This window comes from Taudactylus pleione, unplaced genomic scaffold (genome assembly GCF_031769625.1).
Source record: "Taudactylus pleione unplaced genomic scaffold, aTauple2 ptg000006l, whole genome shotgun sequence".
NCBI classification, from domain to species: Eukaryota; Metazoa; Chordata; class Amphibia; order Anura; family Myobatrachidae; genus Taudactylus; species Taudactylus pleione.
In genome coordinates this window covers 7,256,372-7,277,504 of record NW_028284409.1, presented here as the reverse complement: position 1 = coordinate 7,277,504, position 21,133 = coordinate 7,256,372, and positions in this window count along the sequence as shown.

The following is a 21,133-nucleotide window of genomic DNA, read 5'->3' as shown; positions in this document are numbered from 1 at the left end:
TCTTAAGCACCACACCTCCATCAGATACCCACTCCATATATGCTGCCCGCCTTCTCTTCCTCCCGTGTTTTTTTTCTTTATCTGCAGGTCATCCGCTGATTCTCAGCTCATTAACAACATGGAGGAGGAGCAACCAGCAGCTTCATATTGTCAGCTTTGGATTATTTTTTGAACCCAGGGTGGATGCAGGAGAGAAAACTGGAACGGGTTTGCAGTATTGAAATGCAGCAGGTTTAATAGGAGTATTATAATTCATGAAACGGTGATAAATATATAAAATGGCAGAAAATAAACAAGTCCAAGTGATGTGTGGATGTATAAAAAGTGACTGGCAGGAAAACAAAGTCAAATGAATGAAGCTGGAAACAGGTGTTAGGCAGAGAAAACAAAGTCCAATGGAGGTGTGACTGAGGAACAGAGGTCTGAAGTACTGGAGTGGGCTCTGAGTCCAGAGAGCTGGAGGGATCACAAACCGTGGGATGAGTAACGGGGTATAGCAGGTTAGATGCGGGTATCCAGGAACAGCCTGAGGTAGAGACGGAGCAGGAAACAGAGCACTGCTGGGACTGCAAAAATCACACTGAGCTAAGGAGCACAGAGAACTCTCACACAGCTTGAGCTGTGTACACATTGCACTGGCAACTAGAGGGCGTGCTGAACACCCTTAAGTACCATGGGAAAGTGCATGATAGGCTGCTGAGAGTCACATGCAGAAGTTCCAACCTGATTGGCCCATTCAGGTCACATGCCCAAAGCCAAGATGCGGCGCCCAGCAGTCCCAAGCACGGCAGCGCTGCCAGTTACCAGATGGCCTGTACCCTTGGAACAACCACGTGCACCTCGCGCCAACCTCCACACTCCAGCACCCCCACAGGTAGGACCACGCCAAAGCACCCACATAGGCAGAGACCGCGAAATGTCAGGTACAATAACTCTGGTCGTGACACATAGGTAAGTTTCTGCAAGCTGAGGCACTCCGATTCAGCTGGCAATGCTTTCTGTGGGGACAATATTGAAATTGAAGACACTGAGTGATATTATGTTATTCAATCAGTGTTTTAGGCACCCTCTAAATCCTGGAATGCTAGACAAACACCTAGGTTGGTCTAGTAGTAATGCCAACCCTGGGTTGACAGAAAACACAGGCAGATTATTTATTGCATGCATGATAATTTTAGAGCCTCGAAGAAGAGTACAAAGAGAATATCATTCATATATACTGCAATAGATGAGAAGGGCTCTAAGAGCTCTAAAGACAGAGCCAAAAATCTTGCAGAAAAAGCAACAATTTTGCTAAACAATTTAATCACAAAAGCTGCCAATCACTTAGAGCTGCAAGATTGCTAGAGCTAGCTGCAAGACTATCAGATTATATATAGATCCTGCTAGATTTCAGTTGAAGTGCCAATCTCAGAGACGTGCCATAGTTAGAGATTAACTTTCCATGGCTACTGTGCAAGTTGACAGAGAAACAGCGGAAGTCAGATACCAGTCAAGAGGAACAGAGAAGATTTAATACCAGTCCAGGGGAATAGTGAGAGGACAATCAAATGACAGAGATCTAGTGAGGGATCTGGAGTATTCCAAGTGTTTGCTTCTTGTGCAGATAATTTGCCATTGTTTCAGCTGCTGCTGTGTGGAAAACCATTCTGTAGAACATTCCGTCTACACTGGGCTCCTCTGTGGGAGATGACTGTGTGGAAAGTTGTAGCTCAGTATTTATTCAATTATTGAATCAACCGAACTGCTGACTACCATTAGCCCACTATTTTATATATTTATGAGTGTTATTTCACTAACTTAGTTTCTCGTGTTAAACTGACTCTATTTGCACTTCTGTTGATATCAGCGCTTTGTGTGTGCTTCTTTATATATATATATTTGCCAGGGAACCAAGTAAGGGGATTTGGACTTTGCAGCCGCAACCATGCAGGAAGCAGCTCTCTGAAGAGCATCAGATGAGTAGTAGGGAGATGTAAGTAAAACAGGCAGAGTACAGAATCAGAACCAGAGAATGGTTGATGAAGCCGAGGGTCAGGGTCACATGCAGTGGTTAATAAATAAGTATACAAGCCCAAAAGTTTAGTGCACATACAGAAAAATAAAACAATGGTGAAAAAACTAGCAGGGTTTGGTTCACAGGACAATTAGGAAGTAGATGGGGGAGTTTAAATAGGGTCTCAGCACATGTGATTGGCTACCGAGATCAGATGGGAAAGATTCAGAAGATGTGTACTATGTGTGTACTATGCCAAAATTGTGGCACCCATGGATGGAGACAGAATTAAACTGTTATGAGCCGCCACACTAATCGTGACGTTTCACACTGCCTGTAGCATCCCAGGCAAATACTAGGTGACCAGGATGCTGTATTGAGCGGCAACAGCATTGCATGGTTGCCTAGTAGCTGGGACACTTTTTATGCAGCCCCTGCCTCCTGCTTACAGCTGCATCTCATCACTATCATTATGGGGCTTGTCCTAAGCATACCTTCTGATTGGCTCTTTAGGAGGTTAAATCACACTCAGGGCTTTGCTGTATTGCTGGTCATAGCGTTCATGCCAGTCATAGATGTTACTAGCTCCTTTAAACCCTCCTGCTTGTTATTGGAATCTAGGCTTTTCTGCTTCTGTTCCTGTTACAGGTAAATCTCCAGCTTGCTGCTATCATCCAGAAAACCCTCTATAGCTTTCATATCTTCCAGCTGTTTCCTGAATGTTTCCCTGTCTGTTTGTAACCTGATCTCAGCTCTTGCTGCTGACTACATGCAGGCTTCACCTGACTCTGGTTTATTACAGCCTGATTTCCACTCCAGCTTTCACCCTGCTGCCACCTCCTGTCCATACATAAGCTCATAGAATAAGACATGGGGACACCTGTGAGAACATAAATCTCTATGGGAAAGGCAGGTGCTGTAGATGAAGCTGCTCAAGAGGTAGTATCAAAGTCAATTCCAGCTGCCTCAGCTTCTTTTAAAGAGCCTAAATTACATCTTTCAGATTGTTTGTCTGGAGATCGGAAGTTATTCTGGAATTTCAAGGAAAGCTTTAAATTCTTAGGCCCAAATCATCTGGCTCAGAGCAACAGATAATAGGAATAGGAATTTCCTTGTTACAAGGAGATCTTCAGCTGTGGGCCTTCAGATTAAATTTTGGGCATCTGGCTTTACAGACCGTGGATGCATTCTTTGAAGTGCTGGGGTTACTTTATGATGACCCTGATTGAGTGGCCTCCTCCAAGTCTCATCTAAGTGCTCTGAAACAAGGGCGCAGAGTTGCGGAGGAATATTGTTCTGAATTCAGATGCTGGTCCTAATGGATGAGGAAGAGATCCATCTAGATTTATAGTCACTCTCTTCCAAGAATTCTCTCCTAATCTCTGCATAGATTCACTTCAATAACTGGGTTACCAATATTAGCGCTTTTCTGTATAGTGGCGCAGCCAGGAATTTCATGGACATTGGTCTTGCTAAAACTCTGAACATACTTTTTTCTAAAATTAATCCAGCAATCCCAGCATGTGGCCTTGATGGTAATCCATTACACAGTGGTAAAGTCAAGTATCAAACATCATCAATTCATTTATTAGTGGGCACTCTACATTCTGAGGAATCGATCTTTTGCTTGATTAATTGTCCCATGGTTCCCCTCATCCTAAAATACCCATGGCTCAAACATCATAATCCAGTTATCGACTGGAATGTAGGTGAAATTGTTAGTAGGGGTCCAGGTTGTGCCAATACCTATGTGTCCTTGCCTGTCCAAATAACACAACAGTTCCTTAAGCACTACCTCATCAATATCATGATTATCTTTTATCTGGATGTCTTCTCTAAGAGTAATGGTGATAGGCTGCTTCTGCATAATGATTACGATGGAGCCATCAATTTGATTCCTAGAGCCAGGCTATGTAAGGGTAGATTATATGCTTTGTCAGAGCCTGAGACTAAAGCCATGGATGAGTATATTAAGGAAAACCTCAACAAATGTTTCAGTAGACCTTCCAAGTGTCTGGGTTTTTCTTTGTGTCTAAGAAAGAGGAGAGTTTAAGACCCTGTATTGATTATACATGGTTAAACAAGATCACCATAAGTAACACCTACCCTCTACCCTTCATATAAGTTCTTTTTTATCAACTAACAGATGTTACCATCTTCATCCAGATAGATTGACATGGTGCTTACAATCTTATCCACATTAGGGAGAGGGACGAATGAATGAAGGCCTTCAACACTTAATCAGGGCATTATGAGTACTTTGGGGACATTTGTCCTTGTATACCTTGATGATATCTTGATTTACTCTCAATAGACAGATCTACACTGCTGTCATGTCAAACAAGTCCTCCAGAAACTCCATGAACATCACTTATTCACTAAGTTAGATAAATGTGAAATCAAAGTCAAGGAAGTTTCTTTTCTGGGATATGTAATATCTTCACAAGGCTTTTCCATGGATTTCAGCATACTCCAAGCCATCTTAAGTTGGGTTTTACCCACAAATTTAAAAGCCATCCCTAAGGTTCCTTGGGTTCGTGAATTATTATGGGCAGTTCATTTGCTCTTTCTGTCTTGGCAGCTCCTATTACTACCTTAACCAAAAAAAAGGAGCTGATACCACAAACTGGACTCCTCAAGCATTGGAAGCCTTCAATATACTGAAGCAAGCCTTCGTCTCAGCACCAGTACTTTGTCATACTAACCCGGAGTTAACTTTTATTGTGGAAGTAGATACCTCTGAAGTGGGACCTGGAGCACTTCTCTTCCTATGGGTTGCTGTGGATAAGTTACACTCCTGTGCTTTCCTTTCTAGAAAGTCCTCTTCTGCTGAGCCCAATTATGACTCCAGAAATCGGGAGCTCCTTGCAATAAATGGGCCTCAATGGATTGGCTACATTGGTTGGAAGGAGGCATAAATATTGTCACAATCTTAATCGATCACAAAAACCGACTGTACATTAAAGGCACACATCTACTTAGCGATAATACTGTGTGATTGCACGATTACGATATGGTAATTGTGAAATCTCTCAGTAATCGTGCACAAATCGTGCACTATTATGTCAGAAACAACCAGAGATGCATGCTCCCGCTGGTCGTTTCCGACATCAATCATCGCACAAAATGCTGTACAACCTGACGATAACGTCAGGTTCAGCATGGTAGTGGATGATTGATGTGCCTATACTGAACAATTGAATGTTCAGTGTAGGCACAGCACAGACTGACAAATGACTGCACAATTACAATGTCATAATCGTGCAGTCATTTTGAATGAGGGCCTTTAGTCTGCCAAAAGACTCAGGCCCTCATTCAGAGCCGCTCGTAAGCGGCAGTACGCTCATAGCATTCCGATGTTGTGAAACCACGCATGCGCCGGTGTTACACTGCGCATGTGCGTACGGCTGATTGCGATCTTTTTTTTAGTCGTTCTTAGAATAGCGAACAGGAAGTGACATGTCAAATGTGATTGACAGAACAGGCCGTTTTTGGGCATTGACGGGGGTGGAGATGGGAAAACGCAGGCATGTCGAGGCATTTTTGGGGCGTACATAAATTATCACATGTGAACGGCCAATGTGATCGGAACAAGTCATACGTCACTGTCTGATCCACTTTCCGTTCAAACTGCTCGCACAGCTTGTTGTCTGGTATACTCTACCACAATGACGATAGTCTCGTCCTCCTTCCCGTGCCTCTTCCATGTTTAATCGATTTATCATTTCTTGCCCGAAAAGCAATCAACTTAGAATTGAAAACAAGCTTGTAAAGTGTTTAGCAAATAGTTTTTTTTTAGTAGCACAAAACCGTACGCAGGTGAAATACTCAGCTGCTAATTTCTGGATTAGACAATCAATTAGCGTACCATTTTTTCTATTTTTTGTTATTTTTTGCCTTTTTTTTTTGTTTTTGAGTTATTGCAACAATATTGTCATCATGTTTGTGTTTTAGCAACATTTGGGCCAGGAAATTTCGCATCCATTTTGTTTTGGAAAAGTGTTCCTTAAAACTCCTAAATGGTTTTTAACCCTTTGGAATCTGAATTAAAATTAAGTTTTTTGTTTTTGTTTTTGTTTTTGGCGGGGATTACCTATAATCCATTTTTAGAATAATGTCACAATACAATGGAGCAAATTTTGAAATGTTTTTATTTTTTAGACAAATTTTATTTTTTCAAGTGCATTTGCCAGTTTTCAGTTCTGGCTAACGTAAAAAAAAATGAAATTAAAATTACAAACACAACAATAGTGGCATTTGCCCAAAAGAAAATAACACACATTAAAAACAATTCACAAGAAAGGAGAGGGAAGTTTTGGCCCTTAAGGAATATGGGGCAAGCACAGAAGGATTGTGGGAAAATTAGCCAGTGCTGTCATCGCTTTTTGCCCCATTTGGCCGGGGTAGGGTGGGAGCCTGACCGGGTCCGGGATGTCCTTTGGCTGGCCTGTCCAGAGGCAGATGTTGTGGCCTCTGGACTAGGCAGAGGGCTAGGCACATTTGGAGGGATGGCTGTTGTTGTGCCAGAGGTGGAGGATCCTGATGTTCCGGCAGGAAGGGAGGCCGGCTCCACCATGTGCTGGCGAACAAGCTGCTCCAGGGCATTGGCAATTCGGATGTTGGCCCCGGTATTTTTGGCCAGGGCCTGAGCAATGGTCACGTTGGCCACAGCATTTTGCTCCATGGCCTCCGCCACCCGTAGCAAACTGGCGTCCATCCTCAGCAGAATCTCCGTGTGGTGATCCGATTTAAAATTGAGATCTGTGAGGAGGGCCACTGCCTGTGAGGGGGATTGCCCTGGACTGGCTTCTGCAGGGTCCCCAGCCAGATGTACTGGTTCCTCCCCTGCAGAGCCAGCAGAAATTCTGCGGCCAAGGCTCCCCTCTGGAGCAGACTCATCCGCCTGTGTCTCTGTGCGAAAAAAGAGAAAAGAGGAACATTAGAATCTACATATTGTCACAAACACATTTCAGAGTTGGTAACATAACAACATTTACCTGGGACAACATGAGGAGCCGCAAAGTCTGGCATGTCCGTATCCATGTTGGACACGCCAAACACCTCCTCTTCCTGCACACACCCCTGTGCCAGCTCTTCCAAGTCATTCAGCTCCAATGACACAGGGGTGGGACCCCCACCTGTCCCCCTTGCATGCCTAGCCCTTTACAAAATGCAAAAAGTCTTTGATATTGACTACGGTGTAAAAGTAAAACCTGAGATAATGACGTCTGAATTGCGAAATTAATGCAAAAAGGGACTTATCTATCCCTTATTGAATACCACTGTAAATGTAGCATGCATTTCCTAACTAATGTGTGCTCCCTTCTATATAAAAAATTTTTTGCGAAAAAATTTTAATTTGAAAAATAATTTTCAAATTTTTTCATCTTTTAAAATGTAGGATTTTGACATCATGACAATACCCCGGCCTGTAAGCATCTTTGGATTGATAGGAAAAGATAAGTTGTTTATTATATTCACATTTGTCTCAAACAATAACTACCTGGCTTACCATTTCAGGTTGATGTTGGTCGTATTATCTTGGCCATGTTGCCCAAACCCGACCAACCTCAACTTCGTCCCAGGCGTAGGCCTCGTAGGTGTGCAAGGCCCAAGATATATAGAACACGTGTCACCCTTTTTGGAATGCCAGATGATGAGGTGTTAAGACGATACCGTCTTCCTCCACAAATCATCCTAGACACTCTCTCATTAATAGAGAGTGATCTTGAACGGCAAATTGACAGTCCTACAGCAATACCACCCTTACGCAATTAATGTCGGTGTGACATTTCTGTGCCTCAGGATCCTTTCGAACCACGGTGGGAATAGTTGCAGGAATCTCCCAATCCTCCTTTTCAAGGATCCTGAGGGGAGTGATGGAGGCCCTTTTTAAACACCTCCATCATTTTATTCAAATGCCAGTAGATATGGGTTCCCTTAGTGTGGCCAATTTTTACCAAATAGCTGGCTTCCCACACATCATAGGGGTTGTGGATGGCACTCACATACCACTTCAGCCTCCAGCAAGGCTGGAGGCTATTTATAGGAACCGAACACACTTTCATTCACTGAATGTAATGGTGGTATGTGATGCCTCCCTCCAGATCCTGTCCCTGAATGCCAAATTCCCCGGGAGTGCACATGATTCCTTCGTCATCCGGCAATCAGGGATTTGGCAAAAATTAGACAACCTACAAGCTGGTGATGCGTGGCTTCTGGGTATGTTGACACCTTCCATGGCAACCAATGCAAAGCTTGTTACACAATGGTCCTGATGTTTGTGTTTGTTTTTTCACAGGAGACAGTGGTTACCCTTGCACGCCCTGGCTGCTCACTCCTTATTTGGCTCCCACACCAGGGCCACAAAGTGAGTATAATTCCGCACTTACAGCCACCAGGCAGGTGGTGGAGCGTTGTATCGGCCTTTTAAAAGGCCGATTCAGATGCCTCCACCGCTCTGGTGGCGAGCTCATGTATTTGCCGGATATGGTTTTGAAAATAGTGGTCCTGTGTGGGATATTTCACAACATCGCCATAAGGAGTGGTGTCCCAATGCAGCCAGAGGATGCCTTGCCTGAGGATGGCCCCCCCGAGGTTGGTCGGAGGTCAGTATGTGGGGGGGCCATACGCGATGATGTGGTGGCCAGATTTTTCAGGTAATTATTGTCAAACATTTACTTAATTGACACAATGTCGACATGTACCATTGTAATGTGCCTTTTTTAATTTTTAATTTATTTTTAAATTTTTCTTGTCTTCCTTTACAAACCTCGAAAAAACGATGCCTACTACCTGCTCCACTAAATTGTGTACATGTGGCCACATTGGATCTAACTTTGGTATCAATTATTTCATCACTTCATTTGTGGATTTCTGTTGGCCTGCTACTTATTTCATCAGTTCTTGATTGTTTCTTTTGTTGTTTGCTTTTGGTGTTGGTTGTTTTTTGGAGTGTCTTTTCACTGTGTGAATTGCTTGTCACAATTCACTTTTTGTATGTGTTTGGTGTGTATTAAATTTTTGTTTGCTGTTAAAAAGAGTGTTTTTTTCGAAATTAGAATCACGTGTAACCTTGCACAAAAAAGGCCAACTTCCGTAATGCCTAATCCTGTAATGTGTGAAATGTTTAAGTCTTTGAACATGCTTTGTGGCTTTCAAAAAACAGCAAAGGTATTATGTTGATTCAGTAGGTTTGCACCTTACATTATAAGTTTACAAAACAAACTAAAAAAAAATCTAGTGTAAACAAAGATCCAGTTGTGATGAAAAAAACAAAGTACTGGCAAATGCAAAGATGGGATAAATACTAAATTACAAATGAACACACAAAAAGGTGACCACAAAAAGGACGAAGTACCCTTGATAGGGTAAACAATAACTACCCAAGTATGAGTGTTTGGACATGTGTGATATGTATCATTGGTAAAAATCCAATACATTGTCTATCAAAATAAAAATGTCACCACTAAAAATTTTGAAAAATTTTAAAGGGAAACATACCGGTCATAGGGATTTGGGTGTTTGGAGGCCCTCCATCCTTCTCCTCCTCGGAGGTGGGCCAGTGCTGTAGGCTACACGGAGGGGAGATCTCGGAGCAGCTGGATGGCAATGAAAAGCACCAGGGGGGGAGGGGAGGGTGAAGAAAAGAGAAGGGGGGGTGGAGTGGAGGGTGAATTTTGTTGGGGGGTCAAATTTCCAGAGGGAGGGGCCTCAGGTAGTGGCCGGTCATGGGTGGAGGGGGAATTGGGGGAAGGTTGGGGAGTTGATGCTGTGCTTGGAGTCGGGCTGAGGGGCCGAGCCCGGCGTCTGCGACTGCAGCGATGCCGGCTTCTGCGTTCTGCCCCTAAATGAGTTTAGAAAAATGTTTAGTCTTTTTTTTTGGGGGGGGGGGGTTTGGCCACAAATTAGCAACTCCACAAATGTTATAACATTTTAAAAAATGAAAACATGCACACGCAGATAGGACCACAATAAACAAACAGGGCTAGACTGAAAACATGCACACGTAGATAGGACCACAATAAACAAACAGGGCTAGACTGAAAACATGCACATGCAGATAGGACCACAATAAACAAACAGGGCTAGACAAGAAACATGCACACGCAGTTAGGACCGCAAAAACCCCCCAGAAAATAAGCAAATACTTACTTTCAGCTATACGCTGCCGAAAACAGGCCAGCAAGCGTGGCGTGCGGCAGCGCAGATCCGACCACCTGCGCTCGAGCTGACCGATATTTCGGTGTGAGCCGAAGGGGCACAGGCGGCGGCTAACCTCCGCATAGGCGGACTGCTTCTGGCGGTTGCTGATGGGGGAGGCTGGCTGGTGATCCGCCAGTCCATCACCTCCGTTAGCACCAAAAACTCCCGCCTGATAAACGCGGAGGCTCTCATGATGGCAATGATTTTTTTTACACAAAGCAGTTTTAATAAAGGCCTGAGAAAAAATTTGATTGGCTAATGTATTTGGTAAATTAACAGGAACCATTCTATTGGTTATTGTATGAGTCATGTGTCCTCCAGCCTAAAAAATATAATGTGAGTTATGATAGGCTTGATGCAGTGACATGCGTAAGCTAATTTAAATAAAGAAATGAATAAACTAAAATATGCCTATCACAAACACATTAAAACAATAGGATCATTGGTTACAACATGTAGTTTTGAAAAAGTAAACCATTGGTGAAACCGTACGTATTCTGCGGGAAAAATGACACACACGGACAAGAATAAAGTTTATTGAAAATGAAAAAAAAAACGGATTGCAAACGTGAAGAGCAATTAAGCTAATTAATAGATTGATTGGCATGATACGATTAAAGTATGTATGCAGAATGAACGAGCAGGTAATCGAAATCTGACAGGCCCACTTCCGGTTTGGACTTGTGCGAGCGTTCCCTGCAACCAAATTTGGAGATGGACGGTCGCAATTTTGCTCGTTCGTCAGCTAGAGGAGGGGTTGGGAGACTTTGGGGTGGAAGATTAGCTACGAGCGAACTTACGAGCGAGCGCTTGAATTTACATTTTCTCGCTCGTTCGTCGAACGAGCGATCATCCACTTGCGTACGGCTCTGAATCAGGCCCTCAACTCCCAACAGGCACGTTAGGCATTGTTTTTTTACTCGGTTTAAATTTATCATCACTTACAGACCTGTCTCAAGAAATATCAAAGCCAATGTTTTGTCCTACAGCTTCCTTCCAAATCTTGCTCCTAGCACAGTGAACCTGTCCATAGTTCCTGCAACTTTCAATCATGCTGGTCTGGAATTGGATCTATTTTCTCAGCTTACCCAGACTAGGTTCCCCAATACAGGTGCTGGTGAGCTCTGGATGGAGAGGAGAAGGATGAAGACATGCAGCATAGTCAACAAGCTGGGTCTGAACCAAACAGACAAGATGGTACCTTGGAGCAGATGTATGCAGGTCACAGAGGATAGCCAATGTCAAAACCAGAACACCAAGCGCAGTACCAGGGAGCAGATGAAAATGGGTCACGGACAAAGCAAAAGTCAGGAATGAGCAATGCAGTCACACAGGATCGCCAGAGTAAGGTTTGAGACCCCAGCACTGCCGGACACGATAGATAACAGCCGGTGTCTGGTACTCTGCTACAGGTGGTCTACCATGAGTCAAGATGTCAAAAAATTTGTTTAAGATAGTGAAATCTGTGCCAGAAACAAGTCTCTCTGAAGTACTCCATCATGTCTCCCTCCTCCCTGTCTTCTCCATCTGTATCATGCCCATCTGTCTGCCCCTCCCCTTGAGAATGTAAGCTCTTGCGAGCAGGGCCCTCTACCCTCTTGTGCTTCTCCTTACTTTATGTTCATCTACTTCTTACTCACCACTAGAACACCTAACACTTGGTGTCTATGCTTTGCTGCTTATGTGGATGTTATGGCCACCTATGTATCAATGTATATTATCCATGTCCTTGTCCTTCATTGTATTTTACTGTAAGTCACGTTTTGGTTATGTACCTTGTAAGGCGCTGCGGGACACTTGTGGCGCCATATAAATAAACGATAATAATAATAATAATAATAATAATAATAATAATAATGTCCACTGTTACCTCTGTCAGTTCCTAGAAGATTCTGGACCCACATCTCAATGGATTTTATCAACCTACCTGTCACTATAGGTCATAACCATTTGGGTCATGGTTGATCGATTCAGTAAACAAACTCATTTCATTCCCGTTAACAAGTTGCCTAGTGCTAAGTCTTTGGCCTCTCTATTCCTTCAACACATCTTCAGACTACATCACTTGCCTCTGGATATTGCCTGTGACAGAGGTTCTCAATTCATGGCGCAATTTTGGAGGTCCTTCAATTATTGGGCATCAACCTAAGTCTGTCCTCTGCATATCACCCACAGTCTAATGGACAAACTGAGAGTCCCTGGAACAATATATTCGCTGTTACAGATCAAAATTCCATAACATTTGGACTGAACACCTGCCTTTGGCTAGGTTTGCTTACCATAATGCTTGCCATTTTTCCACCAATATGTCTTCTTTCTTAAGTAATTTTGGGCATCACCCCATATGAAATTAATTCTCCTCCCTTGAACTCAGTAACCTGCCTGAGATACGCAGCACTACCTCTCGGCTCAGGTCTGTTTGGAAGAAAGTACATCCTGCTCTAACTAAGACTTCATCTCATTCTAATCATTTTGCAGACCATCACTGTAAGACCTATTCCTTCAAGGTTGGAAATAGGGTGTGGCTGTCTACCCAAAATAAAAGACTTTGGGCCTGATTCAGACCCACTTGCGAGCGGCTGTCTGCTCGCAAGTGGGTCGATGTTCTGCACTGAGCATGCGCACGACGGAGGGAGCTCCGTCGTGCGCATGCGCCAGACGCGACGAGCGAAGGAAAGTCCTTCGCTCGTTGTGTCTGATCAAAGGGGGCGTGCTGTCGATGTTGATTGACAGCACGCCCCCTTTGGTAGGCGTGCCGGGGGCGTGCCTCCCTGACGGGGGCTTTCCCACGGGAACGCCTCCCGTCAGAAGCCGGCCCACTGACATCACTAGTGATGTCAGTGGGAGTGATTTTGGCTCTGATAGAGCCAAAATCACTCGGGAGCTTGCGGTTGAAAACCTCAACCGCAGGCTCCAGCTCGCAGTTTCGATGGTCGCGATGGTCACGACCATCGCGGCCTTCAAACTGCACGCTCGTATAGCCTGTGGGTGGTGACCCACAGCTATACGAGCGTCCAGGAGGACGCTCCATTTTCATGGAGGGCGGCCCTCATTCAGAGCGTGCGCTCTGCTCAGAGCGTACGGCTCTGAATGAGGGCCTTTGTCAGTGTTCCAAAAAATTGAGTCCAAAGTACTATTTCAGATCAGCAAGCAAGTGAATCCTGTTGCCCTCCATTTAAAACTTCCAAGGTATTTAAGAATTCCTAAAACCTTCCAGTGTTCTCTCTTCAAACCAGTTGTTATTTCCGAAAAATTCAAGTTTTACCGTCCTTGGTAGCCACCTCCAGTTGTGATTGATGGTTACCAAGAATACACGGAAGAAAAAATTTCAGATTCTAAGACCAAGTACACTTCCTATTCAGCCCCTGCCTTCTGCTTAAAGCTCAATCTCATCACGATCATTAGGAAGCCTGTCCTAAGCAACCATTTTGATTGGCTCCTTTGGAGGTTAAATCACACTCAGTGCTTTGCTTCATTGCCGGTAATAGTGTCCATGCCAGTCATAGATGTTACCAGCTCCCTGAATCCTCCTGCTTGTTTTTGGAATCCTGGCTCTTCTGCTTCTGTTCCTGCTATAAGTAAATCTGCTGCTTGCTGCTGTCATCCTGGTCTTCATGCACCTTGTCCAAAGCTTTATATAGCCTTCCCAGTACCAGTGCTCCATTCTGATGTTCCTCCCCTTCCCAGTCCTAGCACCCCATCTCTCCGTTTGCTGTTCTTTTTTCCCTGCTAGTCCCAGCACCCCTGCTCCCAGTCCTCCTACTCCCAGACTGCTGTTCCTCCCTCTTCCATTCCCAGTACCCCTGCTTCCAGTCTGCTGTCCCTCCTCCACTCCTTTCCCTTCTTTGCTACCGACAGGTCAGGTAAGTCTTTTTTTTTTGGGGGGGGGGGGCTGGGACGATAATTAATGTGTTTGTTATACTGTGGGGGCTAATGTGTGTTTTTTTTATCTGTGGAGTCTAATGTGTGTGTTTTATTCTCTGTGGGGGCCAATGTGTGTGTGTGTTTTTTTCCCCATGGGGGGCTTATGGTGTGCCTTAGCTATGTTAAAATCTTGTTTGATGTGCCGTGAGTTGAAAAAGATTGAAAATACTGTAATATACAAATACAGTTCTCTGGGCCTGATTCAGGTTGGTTCGCAATGCTGCGTTTGCACACAGCCGGCCGATGTTAGCAATCTGCGCATGCGTACAAGACGCAGTACGCATGCGCGAACCAGTCACTGCGATTGGGAAATGATCGCAGCCAGTACCTAGACACCCCGCAAGCATGTGCCGTTTGTGGGTGGTGATAGGGGGTGGTCGAGTGGCTGAATTAAACACAGCAGCACTTGCAGAGCTTGCGGTAGGGTATGGTCAACCACAAGTGGTGCGTATGGGTCCAATGTTACCGATTGTTTAATACACTTCCTGGAGATGATGTCTGCTACTAAGGGAAAGTGGGCGTCTTGTGTCAGGATGTGGGTGTCTAATTTCATGCCGCGATCGCACACCAAAACATAGTGGGCGTGCAAATGTCTTGCTAGCGATCACGGGATTTGCATACTTGACAGCGGGTGGCTGCGTGCGAATGCAGCATTGTGAACCAACCTGTAACAGGACCACTGATCCCAATAACAAGTGTGTTCCTAACCCTCAGTATCCACCTGTTGGAGACATTGGCCCTCATTCAGACCCGGACGCAAGTGGCCGTTCGTACGTTCGGCGTACGTACACACATATGTTAATTCAAGCACTTGCTCGTATTTTCGAACGCATCTAAACATCCTCCCCAAACTCTACCGACCCCTCCTCTAACTAACGAGCGTGCCAAATAGCGAGCGTACATCCCCAATGTGGCTTGAAGGGAACGCACGCACAAGTACAAACCGGAAGTGGGTCTGTCAGATTCCGATTACCTGCTCCTTTATTCTGCCTACCTCCCTCAATCGTATCATGCCAATCAATATATCAATTATCTTAATTGGTTTTTTTTTTTTTTTGGACAATGCAATAAACTTTACTCTTGTCCGTGTTTGTGTTTACCCGCAGAATACGTACGGCTTAAACATTCGCTTTTCTTTGTCAAAATACATGTTTGAGCCAATTAAACATTTGTTTTATTTGTTGTAACCACGCATATTTTCCTGGGTTTATTTCTTTATTTAAATTTGCTTACGCATGTCACTGCATCAAGCCTATTATAACTCTCAAGAGATTTGTGGCCCTGTCGAACACATGACTCATACACTAACCAATAGAATTGGTCCTGTTAATTACCCAAATACATTAGCCAATCAAATTTATTTTCGGGTCTTTATTAAAAATGATTTTTAGAAAATACACCATTGGCATCATGAGAGCCTCGGCATTCACCAGGCGCGAGCTGCTGGTGTTAACCGAGGTCATGGACAGGCGGATCACCAGCCAGCCTCCCCCCATCACCAATAGAGAAAAGCGTTCCGCATATGCGGAGGTACGTGGCCGCCTGCGTTCCTTCGGCTCACGCCGCCAGATCGGCCAGCTGGAGCGCAGGTGGTCCGACCTGCAATGGCGGACGCCCCGCTTGCTGGCATGCTTTCGCATGCAGATCGCGGAAAGTAAGTTTTTGTGACTGTGGTTTTCATGTTTATCTTTGTAATCATATGTGCATGGCCATGTTTTCATGTATGTCCTATTTATTCATTGTACTCATATCTGCATGGCCATGTTTACATATTTGTGTTTTCAAAAATTAGTGTTTAACTAGGTCTGGGTTGAAAATAACCACAATTTGTTTCCCATCTTTTAGGGGCAGAGCGAAGACTACGGCGTCATCGGCGTCAAAGACGGCGCTCTCGGCCCCTCTCCCCAACCCCAAGCCAAACATCCACACCCCAAAATTCCCGTATTTCCCCCTCCTCCCCAGCCTGCACAGACCCTGTTGAGGATGTTTCGGGGCTCCTTCCCCTCCATCTCAATTCCCCCTCTCCTCCAACCACCCCTCTCATAACTACCCCCTCCCCTGAATCCCAAATCACCCCGCCAACTTCGTTGGGGAATGTTGGCACCTCCGAGGAGGACGAGGGAGTGGCTTCTGTAGCGGGCGTTATTTTGAACGGTATGGTTTTTTTTTTAGTTTTTAGAAAAAACTGTTTGTATGTAATCCTGTGTCTGTGCCTTTTTTTGTGTGGTTTGTGAGAATTTTGTGTAGATTTCTGTTTGTCTTTACCTTTTACTGCTGATTTTCCCATACACATATCACACCTGTCAGAATCTGATTTTTTTTCTTGCAATTTTTGGGGGGTCCATTTTTGGGGCCTTGGTATTTTTGGGGTAATTCTGCTTTTGGTCACAATATTGTCATTTTTGGTTAGCTTTGTTTGGCTTGTTTTTTAATGTGGTTTCATTATTTATGTATTAAGCCCCACACTTTTCTAACCCACAGAGGAACAGAGGCGTATGGCGGACTTAGCCGGATGTGTAGAACGGATGCGTGCCTACGTCATCGGGCTGCTGGTGGTCCTTGACCATATGTCTGTCATCCTGCGTCCCTAATTTTTTTTTATCCTTTAAAAATAGTTGTCTACAATAAAAATTTAATCTTAACGTTCTGTCTCATTCCTTGTCTCCAAATCTGAGATTGTTTACACTGACATAAGTAGACTCTTCCAGCAAGTATTTGCAATTATTGTCACTAAGATTGTGTGTTGTATTTTGTAGGAAAACAGGCACAAGAAACACCTAACAGTAACAATCTGATTGGCCTTTTTTTGTGTTTGACAATTTATATATTACTACATTTTACAGGTTCCAATTTGGGGGGCAACCTGCTTAGGCCGAGATTAAAAAGCCAACTGATTGTATAGGATTCCTTTTGGTGTTGGTTTTGACGCAGAAAACATCTTTAAATTTAGCTCAACTTGCGTCATTACAGGATTACCCCTTATTAAATTTTAACGTGGGTGAACCTGGTTACACTTGCTTGTAATGGGCAATAAAATGACCGAAATTACACTCTCAAAACATTTATTCACAACATAACTAAAATAACAAAGTGTTCACTCACAAACAATACACACAGTGATAAACAAAAATACAACCCATAAAACAACATTTGATAAAAAAAAAGAAAAATCAAGAACTGGTTGACGAAGGACCATGCCAACATGATTCCACAAATGTTGCGTTGCAATATGGGTTCCAGAATATATATCCAATGTGTCCCCATGAAGGATTTTTTAGGGTAGCGGGAAGTAGTCATCGTTGGAGTCCCAAAGATTATGAAATCAAACAGAAGATGTGGAAAAAAAAAGAAAATAATTAGATGTTCTCCAAAAATCCTTACCACATTGTGTCTAAACACTGTTGTGTTGCCATTATTTACCTAAAATATCTGGCCACCACATCATCGCGTATGGCCCCCCCACATACTGACCTCCGACCAACCTCGGGGGGGCCATCCTCAGGTAAGGCATCCTCTGGCTGCATTGGGACACCACTCCTTATGGCGATGTTGTGAAATATCCCACACAGGACCACAATTTTCGAAACCATATCCGGCAAATACATGAGCTCGCCACCAGAGCGGTGGAGGCATCTGAATCGGCCTTTTAAAAGGCCGATACAGCGCTCCACCATTTGCCTGGTGGCTGTAAGTGTGGCATTAAAATTACTTTGTGGCCCTGGTGTGGGAGCCAAATAAGGAGTGAGCAGCCAGGGCGTGCAAGGGTAGCCACTGTCTCCTGTGAAAAAGAAGTGACAACATAAGGATCACTGTGTATCAAGCTTAACATTGTTATGTACTAAAGGTCTCCACTTACCCAGAAGCCACGCATCACCAGCTTGTAGGTTGTTTAATTTGTGCCATATCCCTGATTGCCGGATGACGAATGAGTCATGTGCACTTCCGGGTAATTTTGCATTCAGGGACAGGATCTGGAGGGAGGCATCACATACCACCATTACATTCAGGGAGTGATAGTGTTTACAGTTGCGAAATATGGCCTCCAGCCATGCTGGAGGCTGAAGTGGTATGTGAGTACCATCCACAACCCCTATGATGTGTGGGAAGCCAGCTATTTGGTAAAAATTGGCCTTGGCCACACTAAGGGCACCCATATCCAAAGGCATTTTAATAAAATGATGGAGGTGCTTGAAAAGTGCCTCCATCACTGCCCTCAGGATCCGGGAAAAGGAGGATTGGGAGATTCCCCCCACTACTCCCATCGTTGTTTGAAATGATCCTGAGGCACAGAAATGTAACACTGCCATAAATTGCGTAAGTGGTGGTATTGCTGTAGGACTGTCAATTTGCCGCTCAAGATTACTCTCTATTAATGAGAGAGTGTCTATGATGATTTTGGGCGGAAGACGGTAGCGTCTTAACACCTCATCATCGGGCATTCCAAAAAGGGTGACATGTGTTCGATATATCTGGGGCCTTGCACGCCTACGATGCCTACGCCTGGGACGAGATTGAGGTTGGTCGGCTTCCGGGAGCATGGCCAGAACAATCCAACCAAGATCAACCTGAAATGGCAAGATTTGAATGTAAGGCTTTTTTCCCCCCCAAAAAATGAAATTTTACTTAGCTTGATGATACAATCCAATGATGCTTACATGCCGGGGTATTGTCATGATTGGCCAAACCTATAAATAATCACAATTTAAAAATGCAACAATTTAGGGTGGGCATTTAGGAATCTAAATTGGGTGCAAGACAAAACATAAAAGGGGAGAAACACACATTTGGGCAAAGAGCAAAACGACAGTGCACAGACTACCTCAATTTGGGCCCAAATGTATTAAACAAATGCTAAAGGGAAAACACAACCAATTTCACGGGTCTAAATAAGCATTTAAAAATGCGCAAATTAGTTTGCAAATACAAGTCACAATAGAAACAGATAAAAATGCGCTAATTAGTTCGCAAATACAAGTCACAATAGAAACAGATAAAAATGCGCTAATTAGTTCGCAAATACAAGTCACAATAGAAACAGATAAAAATGCGCTAATTATTTCGCAAATACAAGTCACAATAGAAACAGATAAAAATGCGCTAATTAGTTCGCAAATACAAGTCCAAAAATACGCAGATATAAAAACACGAATTATTTCATACATTTCTGACTAACAAAACCAAAGGTTAAAAGTGTAAGGTCAAACAAAGTTGCGTAAATACAAACATGAACATTTAATAAACAAGTGGAAAAAAAACTTACCAATAGAGAATATATAAGTCTCCGGATCAAAAGGTCGTTGGGGCAGAGCCAAAAGAAACCTAACAAAGGCGAAAATTGGAAACATTAACGAGCCAAAATTCACGAAAAGAAGGAGACACAAATTGAACAAAAGTTAGACGGCCAAAAACTTACCAAATAAAAACACGCCAAAAAAAAAAACCACCAGAAAAAAAGCGAACGGAAAAAAATTAAAGAAAAAGACAAACCAAAAACAACTCCCAACAACGCCAAATCCAAAACCCGCCAACAATCCACTCCGACCAACGTAACCTCCAACAACCAACAACCGCCACCTCGACTCGAGACGCCCCAAGCCATAAATAGTGTTTAGTTTCCCGCACAAATTAAGGAGGGATCATAGGAACGCACAATCAATGATGCGGACGAAAAATAAGGACGCATGTATAAATACATCACGAGCCAAAAAAAACGTTCTGGTGTATTTCTTGTTTGGAGATAAGACATGGCTACAGACCAGGGAAACAATGGCCAACAGTCTGCCGGTAAGTATTTCAGGCATTTCAAAACAATGATTAATTTGAAACATAATATAGTGCAAGTTGTGAAGCTTAAAATTCTCAACATTTAAACAAATAGGTGAGGAGGATGACATGGAAGAGGCTACTGGGCCCAGTATTCCGGCCAAAGCTGGCAAAAAGAAAAGGCAGCCACAATTCACAAGAAAGGAGATGGAGGTTTTGGTTCAGAAGTGTGTGGACATCCTGCCACAGGCAGACAGGAATATGAGTGCAAGCCAGAAGTGGAGAATGTGGGAGAAGGTAGCCAGTGCTGTCAATAGGGTGGGTGATTATGTCCGTCTAGCCCGGGATGTCAAACGGCGGTAAGTAAAAACTTGACCCCCCTAAAACCAAAACCCATTTAAAACAAAAGGATAATGGTTCCAATTTCACCCACAGATGGGCCGACTTCAAATATCGCCAGAAGCAAAAACTGGCGGACAGGGCTAGGCATGCAAGGGGTACAGGTGGGGGACCCACCCCAGTGTCATTGCAGTTGAATGATTTAGAAGAGCTGGCACAGGGGTGTGTGCAGGCTGTGGAGGTGTTTGACGTGTCCAACATGGATACGGACATGCCAGACTTTGCGGCTCCTCATGTTGTCCAAGGTAAATATTGTGATGTCACCAACTCTGAAATGTTATTGTGCCAATATGTAGATTCTAATGTGACTCTTTTCTCATTTTTCCAACAGAGACACAGGCGGATGAGTCTGCTCCAGAGGGGAGCCTTGGCCGCAGAATTTCTGCTGGCTCTGCAGGGGAGGAACCAGTAGATCCGGCTGAGGACCCTGCAGAAGCCAGTCCAGGGCAATCCCCCTCGCAGGCAGTGTCCCTCCTCACAGAACTCAATTTTAAATTGGATTTCCATACGGAGATTCTGCAGAGGATGGACGCCAGTCTGGTACGGGTGGCTGAGGCCCTGGAGCAAAATGCTGCGGCCAACGTGACCATTGGTCAGGCCCTGGCGGAAAATACCAGGGCCAACATCCGCATCGCCAATGCCCTGGAGCAGCTCGTTCGCCAGCACATGGTGGAGCCGACCTCCCTTCCTGCCGGAACATCAGGATCCTCCACCTCTGGCACAACATCAGCCAATCCTCCAAATGTGCCTAGCCCTGTGCCTAGTCCAGAGGCCACAACATCTGCCTCTGGATGGGCCAGCCCGATGACATCCCGGACCCGGTCTGGCGCCCTCCCTCCCCCAGCC